This window comes from Aythya ferina (genome assembly GCF_964211825.1).
Source record: "Aythya ferina genome assembly, chromosome: 3".
NCBI classification, from domain to species: domain Eukaryota; kingdom Metazoa; phylum Chordata; class Aves; order Anseriformes; family Anatidae; genus Aythya; species Aythya ferina.
In genome coordinates this window covers 17515685-17533198 of record NC_140298.1, presented here as the reverse complement: position 1 = coordinate 17533198, position 17514 = coordinate 17515685, and positions in this window count along the sequence as shown.

Here is a 17514-nt window from a genome sequence, read left to right as displayed (position 1 = left end):
CCTTACAATCTCATTATGTTTCTCTCAGTGCTTCATACAACCTGGAATAAGTAAAATTTTAACTCTTCTTCCATAAAAAAAATAATATTTTCAGCAGTTAAGGGTAATTGTGTCATCTTTGTGTTTCTCAATTTCCAGACTACAGAAGAGGGGACTCCCATGAAGTGTTGCTACCGAAAGAAAAGGAGACTGCTCAGAGAAAGGAGAAGGGATAGGTAAAGGAATTGCCTGGTTTTGTTTCCCAGGTATCTTTTAGCCCAAGATGTGAAGTACTGAAGAAAAGGTTTAGGAATCCCCCAGTTGCACCTGAGAGTAGAGACCTTTGTATCACAAAATACCTCTCTCCCAGTGTGTCTTTCAAAGTAGGTAGACATGGCAGAAATGATTTCCTTGGGTTTTGGAGATAAATTATTAGACGTCATGTCAGGTGCTATGGCTATGTGACTGCTAAAGGAGATAAGGACAGAAGACCTCAGAACAGGTCTTAAGATTAGGAGAAACCTTTCCTTCAGAGCAGGTAACAGGTGGTGGAGCACAAAGAACTGCACATACAGCTTTTGTGTGGCAACAGCTCTTGAAGAGAAATTTCACAGGACTCCTGACTTGAAAAAAAAAAAAAAAACACAACCAAAAACAAAACACAATTTGTGCCTCTAAAAGCCTTAGGTTTTAATGAAAATCCTGTCCTTTGATCCCTGTGCTACAAGCTATAGGTAAAATATCATGAGACTTTGAAGCCTCTGAGCCTTCAAGTGCTTTCAGAATGCCTTCTTGAATAAATTGCTGGCTTTCAGAATTTTACTGCTTCAGTTTCTCCTCCCTTAGCAGTGGGAGAAAGCTGTATGTGTAAATCTCCCTGGTTTTAATGACAGAATCAGTGTAACTATTTACAAAATGTTGCAGGGTATACTTCCGATGTGCTGTGGTGATTACTGCAATGAAGTAAGTTAATGTTTCATGGTGGTAGATTGCATTGTTTCCATGTCACCACCTTGCAAAGGGAAAGGGAAGCACTTAAAATGAAATGGATCCATTTCACAAGGCAGGGAAGTGACCCTGGGCTCCTATTTAATTGAACCACAAATATCACATCTACTTTTCACACTGATGATGACAGCCATGCTGTAACAATTCCCTGTCTAGTGTTAGCAAGGGAAATCACCTCTCAAGAGCTTGCAGCTTACTATGTTCATACCTGTGCCATGCCTGCAGCCTCAGTTTGCCAAGCAGCTGGTACTTTGATCCTGAACATTTAGAGACAAAATGCTGCTGCCTTGCGGCTGACCCAGCCATTAGCTGAAACCCTTGGCTTCAGTTTTGAAGTCCAGCACCTAGTAGGTACACTCTGACCCAGACATTGCAGAGAATCATAGAATCATTAAGGTTGGAAAAGACCTCCAAGATCATCTAGTCCAATCATCCCCCAACCACCAATGTCACACACCAAGCCATGTTCCTAAGCACCACATCCAACCTTTCTTTAAACACCCCCAGAGACGGTGACTTCACTGCTTCCCTGGGCAACCTGTTCCAACACCTAACCATTTTTTCTGAGAAGAAATGTCTCCTAATTTTCAACCTAAACCTCCCCTGGCACAACTTGAAGCCATTCCCTCTACTCCTATCACTATGGCCATCCTCCAGCTCCCCACACCTTCCTTTTAGGTTGTTGCAGAGAGCAATAAGGTCACCCCTGAGCCTCCTCCAGATGAAAAAACCCCAGTGCCCTCAGCTGCTCCTCACAGGCCTTGTGCTCCAGGCCCTTCACCAGCTTTGGACTCCCTCTCTGGACACGCTCCAGGGCCTCGATGTCCTTCTTGTAGTGAGGGGCCCAAAGCTGAACACAGCGCTTGACATGCGGCCTCACCAGAGCAGAGTACAGGGGACGATCACCTCCCTGGCCCTGCTGGCTGCACCATTCCTGACACAGCCAGGATGCCGTTGACCTTCTTGGCCACCTGGGCACACTGCTGGCTCATGTTCAGGTGAGCATCAGCCAGCAACCCCCGATCGTTTTCCTCTGCACAGATTTCCAGCCACTCTGCCCCAAGCCTGTAGCACTGCATTGGGTTGTTGTGGCCAAAGGGCAGGCCCCGGCACTTGGCCATGTTGAACCTCATCCCATTGACCTCTGCCCATTGACCCAACCTGTCCAGGTCCCTCTGCAGGGCCTTCCTACCCTCTGGTGGATCAACACTTCCCCCCAACTTGGTGTCATCTGCAAACTTTCTGAGGGTGCACTCAATTGCCTCGTCCAAATCATCAATAAATATATGAAAGAGGATGGGCCCCAACACCGACCCTTGGGGAACACCACAGGTGACCAGTCGCCAGCTGCATTTCACTCCGTTCATCACCACTCTCTGGGCCCAGCCATCCAGCCAGTGCCTTACAGGCATGGTAGGGAGCTGCTCCACCAGTCTAACGCCTGCTCACACTCCCAGATAGTCCCTAATCTCTCCACCACCTCCGTGAGCTCTGCGACCAGGCTGATCAGATCCTCCACCTGCTTAGACCTCAGGCAGACAGTATCTCTGTCACCCACCACAACAGGTTCAGGCACTCCCTGCAGCTGGAGACCTGAACCTCGAATTAGGAAACGCTTTGCACGCCGCCGTGATCCCCTGCTACACTGCGGAATGCATCTGCCCTGGAGGCCCAAAAGCTACCACGTACCTAACAAACCTAGGGAGCTGCAGGTGGTTGTGCTTTATGCGTCTGTTGGCATAACCATCAGCATAAAGCATGTTTCATGGGCCAGGAAGTGAGATTAGCCCTATGAATCAGAAATGTTTTTGGGGAAAGCCTGAGGTATCACCCTGACTCCTGGGAAGCTTAATACAAGGGGACAATGAACTGGTAGTTTCTTGAGCTAGCCCCAATATGGCATTTAACAAGTCTGATTAGCATCCCTAAAAAAAAGATCCTGTATTGTGTCAGGGGAAAGGCTAACTGCTACTGAAAGCCTACTCACACTTTTAGTTTTATTTAACTTATTAAAATACACTGGAGGCAGATGAACGTTTTTGCTTTGTATTTGTTACCTCCCTAGATGTTTATTATGATGCTATGAACTGATATACTTGACCTTTCATAAGCATATCTAGATGGGCTTCTATGTCTCTACCTCTTAAGCCCTAATGTCATTTGGTAGTAATGCTCTTTGGTAACATTTTTGCATTGATTTGAACAAATAGAAAATAAATTAGGAAATATGGTTCTAATCCTGGACATTGAGTTTTGTGACAGGCTTTATTATCTGTTATTATGATAAGTCACTTCTTGTGCCTTGGGGAAATCCCCTGCGAAAATTAGACTCGGCAGGAAACTCAGGTCTAGAACATCTACTGCCTTTTAATGAGCCAGGCAAAGCTATGCCAACACAACAAAAATCACCTTAGCCTTCCCCTCCCTTTCCGAAAGAGATCCATGTTCCAATGGGAAAAAAATCTACATGATTTTAATTGGGCTGGGGGAAGTCCTACAGATCCTACCTGGCTCATTTCCAATTATTTTGTGCTCATCCTCTCTGTGCCAGCACAGATAACAACACAAAGATAACAACACAAAGCATCAATGGTTGGAACCTCAGCTTATAACATGCAGATGTAGTAATTTAGTAGTAAACAGAAGGAAATTGAACTTGAACTTCTTTAATCGTTCAGTGTGGCAGCAGGAAAATGGGGCCGATTAATGAAGACTTGGAGGACTATAGTTTAAGACAGGCAGCAATCATGGAATCACAGAATGGCCTGGATTGGAAGGGACCTCAGATATCTAGTTCCATCCCCCTTGCCATAGGCAGAGATGCCACCCACTACATCAGGCTGCCCAGGGCCTTATCTAACCTGGCCTTGAACACCTCCAGCGATGGGGCATCCACAACCTCTCTGGGCAACCTGTGCCAGTGCCTCACCACACTCTGAGTGAAGAATTTCCTTCTAACTTCTAATCTGAATCTCCCCTCTTTTAGTTTAAAACTATTCCTCCTCGTCCTGTCATTATTGGATTGAGCAAAGAGTTGCTCTCCATCTTTTTTGTAAGACTCCTTCAAGTACTGAAAAGTCACAATGAGGTCACCCCAGAGCCTTCTCTTCTGTAGGCTGAACATCCCCAGCTCTCTCAGCCTTTCTTTGCAGGAGAGGTGCTCCAGCCCTCTGATCATCTCTGTGGCCCTCCTCTGCACCTTCTCTAATAGGCCCACATACTTCTTAGTTGCCAGCCAGGGTTCATCACACCACACTGCCCTAAGCAAAGCAGGGGCTGTAGTGCAGCAGGTTTATCTTCTTCATGGCTGGGACTCCGATCACAACTGTGCAATAGGACCTATGCTGCTCAAGCTTCAGATCTTAAAAGCTTTAATGAAAAGCTGTGGTCTGGAATTGCTTGCAGAAGTGGTAAAGGATGCAAAATCAAACATCACAAGATGCTAATAATGAACGCACGTGGCAGATGAAACTGTAGCTCATCAATTTTCTGGCTAACTTAATTTATTTGAGTGATCATTCCAGCCCCAGTTTTAGGTGGCTGTTTACATGTCTGGTATGGGTGTCCAGCCTACATTGAAACTTAAGACATGAGATCCAGTGGAATTATTTCAGGTTTACAGGTGTTTTCTGCATGTCTTCACTGGAAGTGCCTAAGAACCTTGTAAGAATAAAAATGTTACAAGCTACTTTGTCTCTAATTGAGTCTAATTAAGTTTCAAGTTAAGCTGCATTTTAGCTTGGAGCTGATGAAAAAAAAAAAGTGTAAACTTGCAGGTAATAACATTGCTTTTGCAGTGTAGGGATGCTTTGTTTTCTCTGATATTACTTGGGTGCTAAGGAAATCCAAGTTGTGTGTGATGTATAAAAAAACATGACAGAGCTTCAAGGTTGGACCATCCACTGCAACAGCTAATGTCTCTTTTTTTGGTGATTTATGAGAAAGAAGTGTAGAGACAAGACACTGCTACCGTACTGTGAAATTCACTTGTAAAATCAACCAACCAACATAGGAAAGAGGGAAAAAAAGGGAAAGTGAAAGGAGTATTGAAAGTTTATATGTAACCCCATACATGAAATAAAAGATGAATATTGCAAAATCAGGGCTGTTCCAAGGCCACAGGTTATGGAGTCAAGTAGAAATGTGTTTAAGCTCATTTTTAAGATAAGGGTAGAAAAAAGAGATCTTCACTGTGAACATGTAATGATTGTTAGCATTTTTTTTTCTGCAGTTCCTGTGGCCCAAGCTTTCCTACCTTGTGCTGTAAGCTGATTACAGATAGCAGTGTCCTGGCTAGCCTGTTTCTACTGCTCAAGCTGAGAAAACCAGGAAGAAGCAAACTCCCACCTAAAGGTCAGGTAGATACAGGTCTTAGTTTTAAAAATTCTTAGTTTTACCGTGTGTGAGGGAAAGGGTTGCTTCCCCTTCAGAGTAGCAGCTCTCTTTGCTGCAGCAGGGACTCCTCTGTGAGGACACTCAGAGCACACAAGGCACAGTAATGCTCTGCCAGGGTCCTGTGCAAACTGGAGGTATAACCTGGCCATGGGCTGGGCTGGCTGTGCTTTGTACAAGTGAGCTGCAAATCCAGGCCCCGTAACTCAGAGCTGCACCATGATTTGTAACAGAGCACCAGAACAAAGTCCCCTCCACCCTTGGTTTTCTCACTGAAAAGAGCAAGTGGCTCAGCACTGCTACTGCTTATATCATGTATGAAATACTCACTACATGCTCCAAACTAACTCTGATCATGGAGACAGCCCACTGTGGTGGTTTTACCTTGCTGGGCAGCTGAACTCCACCACAGCCACTCTCTCACTCCCCCTCCTTAGGAGGGGAAAAAGGAAAGGAAAGAAACAACTCACAAGGTGATGTAAGGATAATTTAATTAAAGGAAAAATAATTATTAAGGGAAAATTATCATTAAATAATTTACCTAAAGGGAAAAGGGAAAGGGGAAAAGGGAAAAACAAACAAACAAAAAACCAACAAACAAAAGCCATGTGGAAATGCAGAGAAAGCACTGTATGCGCCGCTGCAGGGAAAGTTAACTCCATCCCAGCCAGCCCCAGTACACCGATATATCTGTTTGTCTCTGCAGGAGAGATATACAATGCCATGCCTTCTTTTCTCAGCTAGGGGAAGTTGTGTGAGCCTGTTTTACTGTTGGACAGTGCTGCTAATCCTCATCTTGAGGCTGTTTTCACCTCCGTAGTAATCCTTGGAGAGTGGCGTTGGGGAAGGTTGTGCACAAGCTGAGCTAAAAGGGAGTTTTCTGGAGGTTTAGCACTGGTGGGAAGCACTGGCAGCTGGTCTGACAGACACAAGAGGTGCCAGAGGGCAAATGGAGTGAGTTCACAAGATGCTCAGTGAGTTGCGGAGCTGTGAGGCTTCTGCTGCAGCAGGCCAGGTGAGACTGGGGAGTAACCAAGGACATTACAAATCAGCTGAGCGTGACACCACGTACTCCCAGGAGTGAGTAGGGCCTGGGTAGATGTTGGGTCAGCTCTCTGCACTTCGAGGTCTTTTTATGTTTAAGGCTAACTGGTCCAGTGACTTAAAATTGCTGCCCCAGAATGATGTAGGGGTTAAAATAAATTTGCTTATTGCATTACAACATGTTTTTGCTTCTGTTAGTGAAACTGTTGTTTGAGGGGCAGTGGATTATTCAGTACCTTGGAGGTCAAACTTTGATCAGGATACAGCACTACGTTGCCTTGTATATCACTTGTCACGTCTGCACCTTTGCATTGCCAAACATGTTTGCAATGGATGTTTAGCTTGAAAGATCACAGCCACTGCAACTTGAAATTGATTTTTTTTTTTTTCTGCACAGAGGTGCTCGAAGCAGAAAACCAATTTGGTTTGTATAATGTTTGTTAGATGTAAGAAGATATCCTTTAGAGTACGTAGGATCACCTTTGAAGCCATTTTCACCCTGCCATGAATAATAAGTTGCACAATAACAGGAATTTCTTACAGCCAATCTAATCTCTACCCAACCATGAGTTGGCTCTGAAACAAGATAAGCCTATCTGCTTTGATTCAGGACAGGTGTCTCATATTTCCCTGTGACATTACAGAGACTCACGATGCCTGGCAGTGTAACTCAGAGCATACTACCAAGGCAAGTGAGATAGATCTGAATGCTTTGAGGGGTTTACCTAGTGACTAAGATGCCAGGCTGCTCCTGCTGCATTCAGGAGGAATCAGCAAATCGGTCTGTGAGATTCCATCTGGGCTGCCAGTTGGTAAACGGTGTCTTTGGAGGGTCACACGTGCACCTTGCTTTTCTTTCTGGATAGACACAGTATCTTGTATATCTTCACCCCTCCTCTTGCCATCAGTTAATAATTTTGTCCTTAGAGCTGATAATTCCAGTATGGATACTTCCATCCTTACGGGCTTCAAATACAATGGTATTCCATCCGCCTTGACTGGTGGCTGCCTGTTTAGGTATTCTGGTAGTCAGCCTACAGAGAGAACAGCAAAACAGAATGCATGCTTTAAAGGCAAAAGCAACACGGAAGAAAAAAAACAACACAGTATCTGCCCCCCTGTTGCCCAGACCTCTTAGTCTTTTGTAATGGGCTTTCCTGGTGTCTGTTAACATCTAATTTTTAGGAATTTAAGAGGTATGAGGGCCTTGGTGCTGGAGATACAGGTGCATTTGCAGTGCAACTCCTGTCTGGTATCATCCCCTTTCTTCTCTCAGCACAAGGCTGCTAGCCTCAGCTGAGGCAAGACTGCATATGTTTAGTGGGTCCTGCATTGCCTTTTGTTCTTGTCAGGAGTGTCAAGGCTAGGCCAAAAAGGTTGGTTCATGAGCACAGAGCAGTTATCCCCAAACAGGAGCAGATTGACTCCTAGTGGTAGATGCCATCTCAGGTTCTCCCTGAGACAACTGGAAAAAAGGCCCTGACTGACCCAGCCTGGGACAGGCACTGGTCGTTCTGCAAGGAGCAGGGTGATGGTCACTGCCATGCTTTTTACCTGCAGTGGCAGAGAGCAAACCTTCTACTGGTTTACCTGCATGTGGCTGTGAAAATGGATGGTCCCATATCCGTGTTTCATGAGAATTAAGGGTTCTTCCCAAAAGATGCCTGAAAGTGTAAACATCCAGAAGGGAAAGGAAAATATCTGTGGTGCTTCAACTGGATTTCTTAAGAAGTAACTGGAAAGGGGAAAGAAAAGGAACATGACCTTAACCTGACTTCAGCTTTTTGTCACAAATAACAATAGCAGCAGCTGTGAGGGGGTGGATGGATGAGTGTAAAGGAGCTAGTAGCTATCCAGTCTGTGACTTAAATGGCCAGCCCAGAGTTATTTTAATGTTTCCATTTCTAAATCTCATGCCCTGTGTGTCCAAATGTGGCCCTGTTCTATCCATGGCTGTGCTGGGGCCTGGGGAGATGTCCAGGGTGCCTACAAGACCCTTAGGGTCTTCCCAGACTTACTGTAAAATCTTATGAAGGATTGCTGGAGGCATGCTGTGCATACTTTGTATGTGTTACAGCTTCTAGGTATAACACACATTCCTGAGGAAACTGATGACAACATCAGCAGAGCTGGTGGGAGCTCGTTTCCCCTCAGTGAGGCCCTCATGGAAGGAGAGGCCGGGTCTGCTCAGGCAGCTGCGAATGCTTCCTCAGAGGCTGCTCTATCTAGGGCACTTGGCTGTCTGGTGCATCCCACAGCCTATTTGTTGGTATATTATCAACTAATTTAAAATGACTCAAGCCCTTATCAAGCACATGAGAGCAACGTATTAGTGGGCATGATGACAAGGAAGAATTTATGAGCAGCTTCATAAAGCCAAATCCTCAGGAGCTGCTGAGACCTTAATTAGATTTGAAGATAATATGATCTTCCCTCCGTTCCCACTCCACCCTGCCACCCCCCTTCTTGCTTTCTAATAGCAAATCAAGGAAAAAAATACAGCACTCAGCTCATTCTCATGAAGTCAGCGTGGCTGCAGGCACTTTGCTCAGCAACACAAAGGGATTACAACTTGATACTGCGTGGCCTGGGAGAAGCATATGCACGGAAGTCTTTTGCTGTAGACTCATGTGTGTGCCTTGAAGAGGCCTCACAGGCCTTAAGAGCAATCAATAATGAAATCAATTAATAATAAGATCTGCAATGTGAGCAGAAAACTAGTCAGTATTTTGTTAACAGGTAGGAAGTAAGCAAACCAGCAGGGGACATGCTGATTGTGTCTGATTCATGTTGTCTCTATAACTCCAACGGAAGTTTTAACAGCACAAGAAGATGAATCACCCACTCTAACAAACAAACAAACAGATCAGCATGGGGTTTATTAGAAACAGGCTGTCATTTAACAATGTCAGGAGTGTGTTTATCATTAAGCAGTAGATTCCAGAATCTAAATGGAAAGCCATTACCCCTCCTTGGACACCAAGCAAAGTACAACCATAAAGCCACTTGGTCAATATATTGCATGCTTGCATGAACACATAGGGTTTGCCATTAGTATAAATTTGTTTACTCAAAGGGTTGTGCAGCATTGGAATAGGCTGCCCAGGGAAGCAGTTGAGTCGCCATCCCTGGAGGTCTTCAAGAAATGTGTAGATTTAGAACTTAGTAGCATGGTTTAGTGGTGGATTGTCAGTACTAGGTTAAAGGTTGGACTAAATGATCTTAGAGGTCTTTTTTGACCCAAAGGATTCTATGATTCTGGGTACAGAACAGAGAAATTGGTTAAAAGAGATTGCCTATGGGCCAGGGTACAAAAAACATACAACAAAACTCTGCACTAGAAAACCAAACTGCCTTCTAAAATGCACTTTGTATTTTTAGCCTAAAGATTGCTCAGAGTCCTTCCCTTTTCCTTGAGACTGCTCTCCTTGTCTGTAGGAAGACCAATCAGTAAAACATATGGTAATACACAGCAAATAACTTGGTTTCATTTATCACTATGTTATGGTACCCAGCAGGGAAGCATAAATGATAGAGATCCAGAAGACTAGCACTTAATATAGCAGTGTTTCAAGGTGGGTTTGTGGGAAAGGCTTGAGGGCTGGCCATGTCTTCAGCCCAGTTTTCCAGGTCCAAAGTATTTCTATTCAATGAACATACAACCGTCTCGACTTGTAGCACAGCCAAAGAACGCTACGCATTTGTTTTGCAGTTCTGCTACTGCTGCACATTCAAAATGGCAATTATAGCAATAATTTTTTTGGTCTAAATATGGGGAAAAGTTGCTGGGCACAGCAGTCTGATTGATGTGACTGTCTGCGTTCATGGGCTGTCACAATTGGCTTTAATCATCACCAAAAAATCTTTTTGCAATTTATAAGGCTTTCTCAGCATATTTTTAGCATGTTCTCCTAATTGCCCTGATGAAAGAAAGCTTGAAATATGACAAGGCAGATTTTCAAAATTTAGAAGCCAGCCTACAGAATGAGCTGAGAGCTGAGGCAGCCATGGAATAAACGTGACAGACTATGTTCACCTCTTCCTGCTACCCTCTTACTCCCCCGCCTTTTATTTTTTTACCCAGCTACCTAGGGAGATCTGATTTCTGAAGTTTCAGAAATATACAGCTTTTTAACTATTCATAATGCCACCTACAATTCATTTCCTTCATCTCTGAAGTTGGGGATTTGTCAATACACTAGACTGGCAGTGTGAGATGTGGGTTATGCAGAATTAACACAGGTCTTAAAACTTGCTCTTCACCAAAGGTTGCTTTGTAAAAAGTAAAATGAGACAATTGACTTTTCTGGTCCTGTTTCTTGTCATGTATTTGGAAGGGGGAAGCACCAAAAGTCCATTTGAATGTACTGGAAACTGGAGCCAGTCCATGCAATAGGACTGTGGGCCATAAGGTCGGTAGTTGGTCTGGGGCACAGATCTGCAGTGTCTTGCTATAGCAAGACTATTTTGGTTATCCTCACTTGTATTGCTCAATTTGTGCAATTAAATTAATATTTTTCTCTTTCCATGCCTTCCCATCAGGCTGTTGCATTACTTCACATGGTCTGTTACTGTTCCCTAAATTCTCCATAGCCACTATTCACAATCATGTCATAAGAGCAGATTTGGTGTCATCTCAACTGGAATGGTAAATACTTCCTGCATTCTGATAGCTTGGATTTTAGCCATGCATAATTTTTACATTAATTATGTCATTACTGTTTAATTGCTGCAATTAGCAGCATTGCTTTCTCTGAGCCATCACTGTCATCATATGGCATCATAGGAGACTCTCACTTCTGCAACCAGGCTCTCAACTGGAGGGGCAATTTATGTTGTTTCTCTTGTATGAGATGTCTACACAGAAAATAAAATACATGATCCTGAAATGACAGGTCCCCCCATTGTCTGCTCCAACATAACTATGAGCATGAAGATTGTCTTCAGAGGATATCAAAGAACTGTGTTCAATTAACTAGCACATAGAGAGAACCTGAGCTGTTACTTCTTCCCTGGGAGGGCACCTAAAACCCTGCAAGGCAAGTGTAAAATGGCAGCTCTCTGAAATGTTTGTTCTTTATGTCCTCTTTGTGCAACTCAGGATAGCTACGCAAAGAACAGGGAAGCTAGAATTGGGCCTCCGAACCTTAAAATTAAGAAGCTTCATAAATGAATTCAGATGTCACCATGTGTACTCAGGAGTTGTCAGTAAATCCCACCTGGAACTGATATCCAGGTCATTAAGATCAGGAAATGAAGAGCAGGCTGGGAGTGTGTATCAGGAGGCAGACCAATGCTTACCTAATTAACAGTGGGATTCAAAAAGCCTACTGACATAATAGCCTGGCTGGTTACATAATGCAGAAAATGCATCAGCTCGCAGCCATTTGGACGGTACTTCTGGAAGACTAGAGTGCTTGCTGCTGTCTGGTGAAGATGTTAGATGGTGGACTAGAGATGGGGGTGTTACCTGATAAGCTGCTAACAGCATTTTTTGAGTGTTGTACAGTACTACCCTCATCAAACACCCCGCTGAATCTGCAGTGGGGAGGCTCTCTGTGCAAATCCAGTAACAGGTGCTGGCCTCAGCTTTGTATGACCTTAGGAGAACCCTATCATGATGAACTGAATGGAAGCATCTCATACGCAGGTACAAGCTTCTTTGCATTCATCTTGTAGCAAGCCTGAACAAAGCTCAAACTGTTATGGCTGTCGGCTGTATCTTTGCTGCTTCTGACTTTCTGAGCTACAGTTTTCAGTGTTGCCTTTTGTCAGTCTTCTGCACTAAATTAAAATCCATTTTGGGTAATGTCAGAAGGATGCCAGTGCAACAGGTTATTGGCTCATGATACTAGATAAATATCAAAGTCCACTTTTTCATTCTGCCGAACAAAGGGCTTGTTACTCAGAAGTTATTGCTCTTCCAGGAATCTGGCTACCCCTCAGAGACTTCATGAATTAAAATTACAATCTGATGCCCAGAGACAAGCTTAGATCTTTAAGAGAGAGTCATCCTTTGTATTGTGGTGGTTGGGCTCAGGAGGCTTCTGACTGCCTGAATCCAGTCTCTCCTACTCAGCATTAAGCTATCTGTTAGCAGCACCATTAGACATCATTACTGCATGACATCCATCAAGCAACAGACCATGGTATTTATTTAGCAGCAGGAGATCATTATCCAGTAACAGTACTCTTTGTGCCTTTAGACATTCTGCCTTAAATAAGGGTTAGCCATCCTGGCAAATGCCAAAAACTTGCTTTACCCTGAGTATGAACACTGAGTTTGAGTAAAACAGGCAGAAATGCAACTTTCTAAACAGCTTTTAATTCTCAGTGATTTTGTTTTTCTGTCTTGTATGTGTAATCAGAAGGTTATGTGTGTTTCTGGAGACTTTTTTTTTTTTTGCCATGGCAATTGCTCTGCTGGGAGTTCTTATTATTGTTATATTCATTTGAGTTTGCTTACATAGGCAAAAATCACTCAAGCAAAATCACTGCTGATCACTGCAAGCAGGAATGATGTTAAAGTGACAGCTATATGGGCTCAGTTGCATGGATATAAACAGTCTCCATTGGTTGGAAAAACTACCTTGGGATGGCCTTAATATTTTCATGCTTGCTTTTAAGTGCTTAGGAAGGCAGCAATTACAGAACGTGGCTTAGGGTCACTTTAAGTCACCTAATGATGAACATTTATGCCACATATTACCAGCTTTTTAAAAGGCACGGTTCTGTGCCAGTGGTTACCCGCTGTAGAGATAATTGTAAAACAAACTCCATATTCCAGCTGACACCCTTTCTAATTACATCTCACCTTCATTAGGCTATTACAATGATAAATGTTACAAATTGTACTGAACTCTACTGAAAACACTGCATGATGTGGGCTGACTGCAGTGTGAGTTACTTGCCCAGCAACCCAGCAGAACTCAGCAAAGCCACGGACAAAACAACAGCAACAACAAAAGCCAGCAAAATAGAGCTTGATGGATTAGAGTGCATCTATCAGTGAAGTCTGTACCTGGCATCAATCTGCTCCGCTGACTGGGGCCGATCCACCAGCAGTGAATGGCAGATTCTTTTTGTTTTAGTTAGATTGGTGCAGGAGGAAAAGGGAGTTGGTATACTAGATGCTTGGGAGTCAGAGCTGTCAGGTGTGCTTTGACAAGGAGCAGGGTGTTTAGAGCTGGCTCTGGTGGGTGTGCTGTGGTTCACACGTGCTCATGTGTTTTGGCTCACACATTTTTGCACATGCAGTCTCCCTTGGTGCAGTTTTCCAGGTATCTGCGTATATGGACACCTTTTTCTGTGTGTATGTAGGACTAAAGCATACACAGTCACCTCTGTTCTAGCTTGTGTGTGTCCTCAGCTGCATTAGATAGGACATGGGTAGGTACACGAAAAAATACCTTCTGTCATTAGAAAGCAATCACAGAATCACACAGAATCACAGAATTTTCTAGGTTGGAAGAGACCTCAGGATCATCGAGTCCAACCTCTGACCTAACGCTAACAGTCCCCACTAAACCATATCCCTAAGCTCTACATCTAAACGTCTTTTGAAGACTTCCAAGGATGGTGACTCCACCACTTCCCTGGGCAGCCTGTTCCAGTGCCTCACAACCCTTTCAGTGAAGAAGTTCTTCCTAACATCTAACCTAAAACTCCCCTGGCTCAACTTAAGCCCATTCCCCCTCGTCCTGTCACCAGGCACGTGGGAGAACAGACCAACCCCCACCTCGCTACAGCCTCCCTTGTGATGATGCTGTTAGGAGCTCCCTTCTGGATGGAGAGGGGAAGCCATGAGGAGAGTCCCCAGGTGCTGATGTGCCCATGGTGGGGCTGCCCTGGAGAAAGAGCTGGTGTGTTGTGGGATGCAGCATTTTGGCTGATAAAAGACCTCCCTGTTGATTGATATGGGAGAGCAGCAGGCTGGGAGTGTGGGAGCCAGGGAAGGGAGGGAACCGTGTGTGGTACCTGTTGAGAAGCATTCTCTGTGTGCAAATCTGCCTGATACTGATCTTGTAATAAATTTAATTTTTAAACCCTCACAATGCTTTATTATTGCTATATGTGCAGTTCATCTGAGAGATCAGCCAGCTAGTGCAGGAGCAGATGTTTCTTTCTCTGATGGATTCAGTAAACACAGAAGATGGAGTGATAGAGATTTTTTGTGTGTATGTTAAATAAATATGATAGCTTCTACAAACTCTTTCCTGTTTTCTGTTGGGCAACTGCTATTAGTGCTAAGAGTGTCCTGAACTGGGCTCAGGCTTACACAGCTGATCAGGGCTGTGTCTTGGGAGACAACCAGCCAGGGTTTTCTAAAAGTACAAATACTTCATTTCCTAGAGAAGGACAGACAAAGTAATCTCTTCTTATTGTTTCTTATCTTCTTGCAGACAGATTGCAGGTTTCTTAACTGTATTTGCTGTCTGAAATTATTTGCTGAATACAACCACTAGTCATTTCTGATTTATGATTTTTGCAGCCCATGAGCCGCTCCAAGGAAGGTATTTCAGATTCACAATCCTAGCTGTGCTGATGCGTTGATTAGCTGGTCTGAATGCATTAAGCTACTTGACGTGTTTCTATTTTCTGAGTAAAATGAGTACGACGTTTGAAAGTTTTGTACTACTGAAAATAATAAATCATTAAAACCCTTAGTATTTGGGCTATACTTTAAGAATATAATCCAGTGTTAGGAAGAAACAGCTGTGGGCTATGTATTGTCAAATGATAATGATGGACTTGCCTTCAGCTTCTTTCGACATGGGAAGCTTTTTAATTCGTGCATTGCCTTGTTCTATATGAATATCTTGCAGAAGCTCCCAATGCAAAGTCGTTGGCATCTGTTACATTTGTCCACTTTTCCCAGAAAAGCAATCAGGTGGAGTGAGATGATTTGTTCTGTTATCGATGCTGTCTCCAATAAGCACTATTCTTACTGAAGTTTTCTGCTTCTGGTTGGCAGACCAACAACCTGACACAGCACTCGATGGGACACAATCTGTCAATGTGGGAAGTTCCTGTTGTTTTTCATCAAAGTGGTAGAAACTCATGCCTTTTTTGAAGAAAGAAAAAAGTTTGTGGTATGGGCACAATGCTGAATCTATTTTCTGTGCCTAAAGGTTTGCTCAGAATGCTATTTCTGATTATATTCTTGCCAGTAAAATTGTTTAGAAGCACATTTGTAGAGAGATAACAAGAAAGTAGCATGAACCTGGAAAAGCCTTTGAAAAAGAGGAAAGATAATTCATCAAAAAAAACAATGGGGACTACAAACCACTTCAACTGCATGCCAGCCTAGTGATCTGATTTTCAAACCAGCCCTTGCTGAACTATCCTCTTACAAGGAAGATGCTGAGTTGCTTGATGGTGCGCAGAGAAGAGCAATGCAGCTGGAGAAGGGACTAGGAAACAAGGCTTATAAGGAGCAGCTGAAGGAATCGGGGTTGCTTAATCTGCAGAAGAGAAGGTTGAAGGGAGACCTCATTGCTCTCTACAACTACCTGAAAGGAGGTTGTAGTGAGGAGGCTTTTGGTCTCTTTCTCAGCTGACAAGTGATAGGACATGAGGACATGGTCTCAAGTTATGCTGGGGAGGTTTAGATTAGATATTAGAAAGAATATCTTCATGGAGAGGATGGTGAAGCATTGGGATGGTTGCTCAGGGAAGTGGTGGATTCCTGATGCCTGGAGGTACTGAAGAGGTGCATGGACATGGTTTACTGATGAGATCAGGTAAGTCAGGGCATTGGTTGGACTCAACGGTTGGAATTTTCCAACCAAAATGATTCTGTGATTCCATGACTTTGCACAGATACAAGTGTGAGGGCAGGGATTAGAGAGGTGTTGGGGGTGGGGGCAGAGAGAAGTGGTGAAAGTGTTAAAGTGTCAGGCTGGCACAAAGACAACTTATGTTGGTCTTATTGATATAATTGGAGAAGAAAGCAAATGGAGAAACTTTCAGGTGTTTATGCCTTTCTTCAGCTCTGAAACTGAAATTGTCCTACCCGAAAAGCTCCTTTTTCCATGTAAGTAATAATGTTACTTCACTAACATTTTAGATGACCACTTGCAGATGCCTGTACTCTGTCAGCCTGGATCGAGATGCCTTTTTTTGAGAAGAAAAAAAAAAAGGTTTGTGGTATGGGCACAACTGTGCTGTGCTACTCTTCATTATCACCAAACTCATGCCATTGGTGTCTCCTCTTGTTTTTAATAACCGGGATGAAGCTTTGGTGTCTGTGGTTTGCTTGTGGTGTGGCTGCCTTACCCCCAGATATGTGCTCCAAGATTCATTAGAATTGCGATTGTCCCATCACACTGGTGGCCTTTGGGTTAGATTCTGAGGGGAGGGGGCAGTTCTGCATGGTTTTATTTGGAAATCCAGGTATTGCACTGCTCTCTGGTTAGAGAAACAAAACTTTCTGATGATCTGCACTGTAGCTCTGGGGTGTGTTTTGCAGGTCTGATAACACAGCAAGTGTACACAAAGTCATAGAAATCTGCATAAAAAATTCTTTTATGATAATCACTTGGCTTTTCTACTCATAACTACACTCATTAATGAAATGCCCGGAGATTTATTAACTGATTTATTAATTGAACTGGCAGTTCAAAGATTTACTGCTCTGCAGTTTCCTTGTGTTTTGTATATACTTGATTGTTAAAACACAGTAAATATTCTTAATCATTCATCAATCCAACATGGAGTAATTGTTTGTTATTACTGTATGGATTACCTAGATTTGGATTATTACTGTTCTGGAGTACCTAGAAGCTCTAGTCAGGAATCAGTGTTATTGCATGAGGCACTGCACACACATAATAAATAGAAACCTGAAGCCCCAAATAAACTGGAAGATAAACTGCCTATACTATATCAGTTTAAGTTCATATCTCCCAGCAGTGCAGTCTCTTCTTTCTCTGTGAAAGTCTGGTTATTCAGCATGAAACCCACCTTTGTGACTTCCTTGTATGATACTGCAGTGCTTTCTGTAGCCCACTGATAACAGGAACATTCATAGTGCTTTGGCAGGAGTATGCACAGGGAGCAGAGAAGGTAATTCTTTGTCTCAGGGATCCA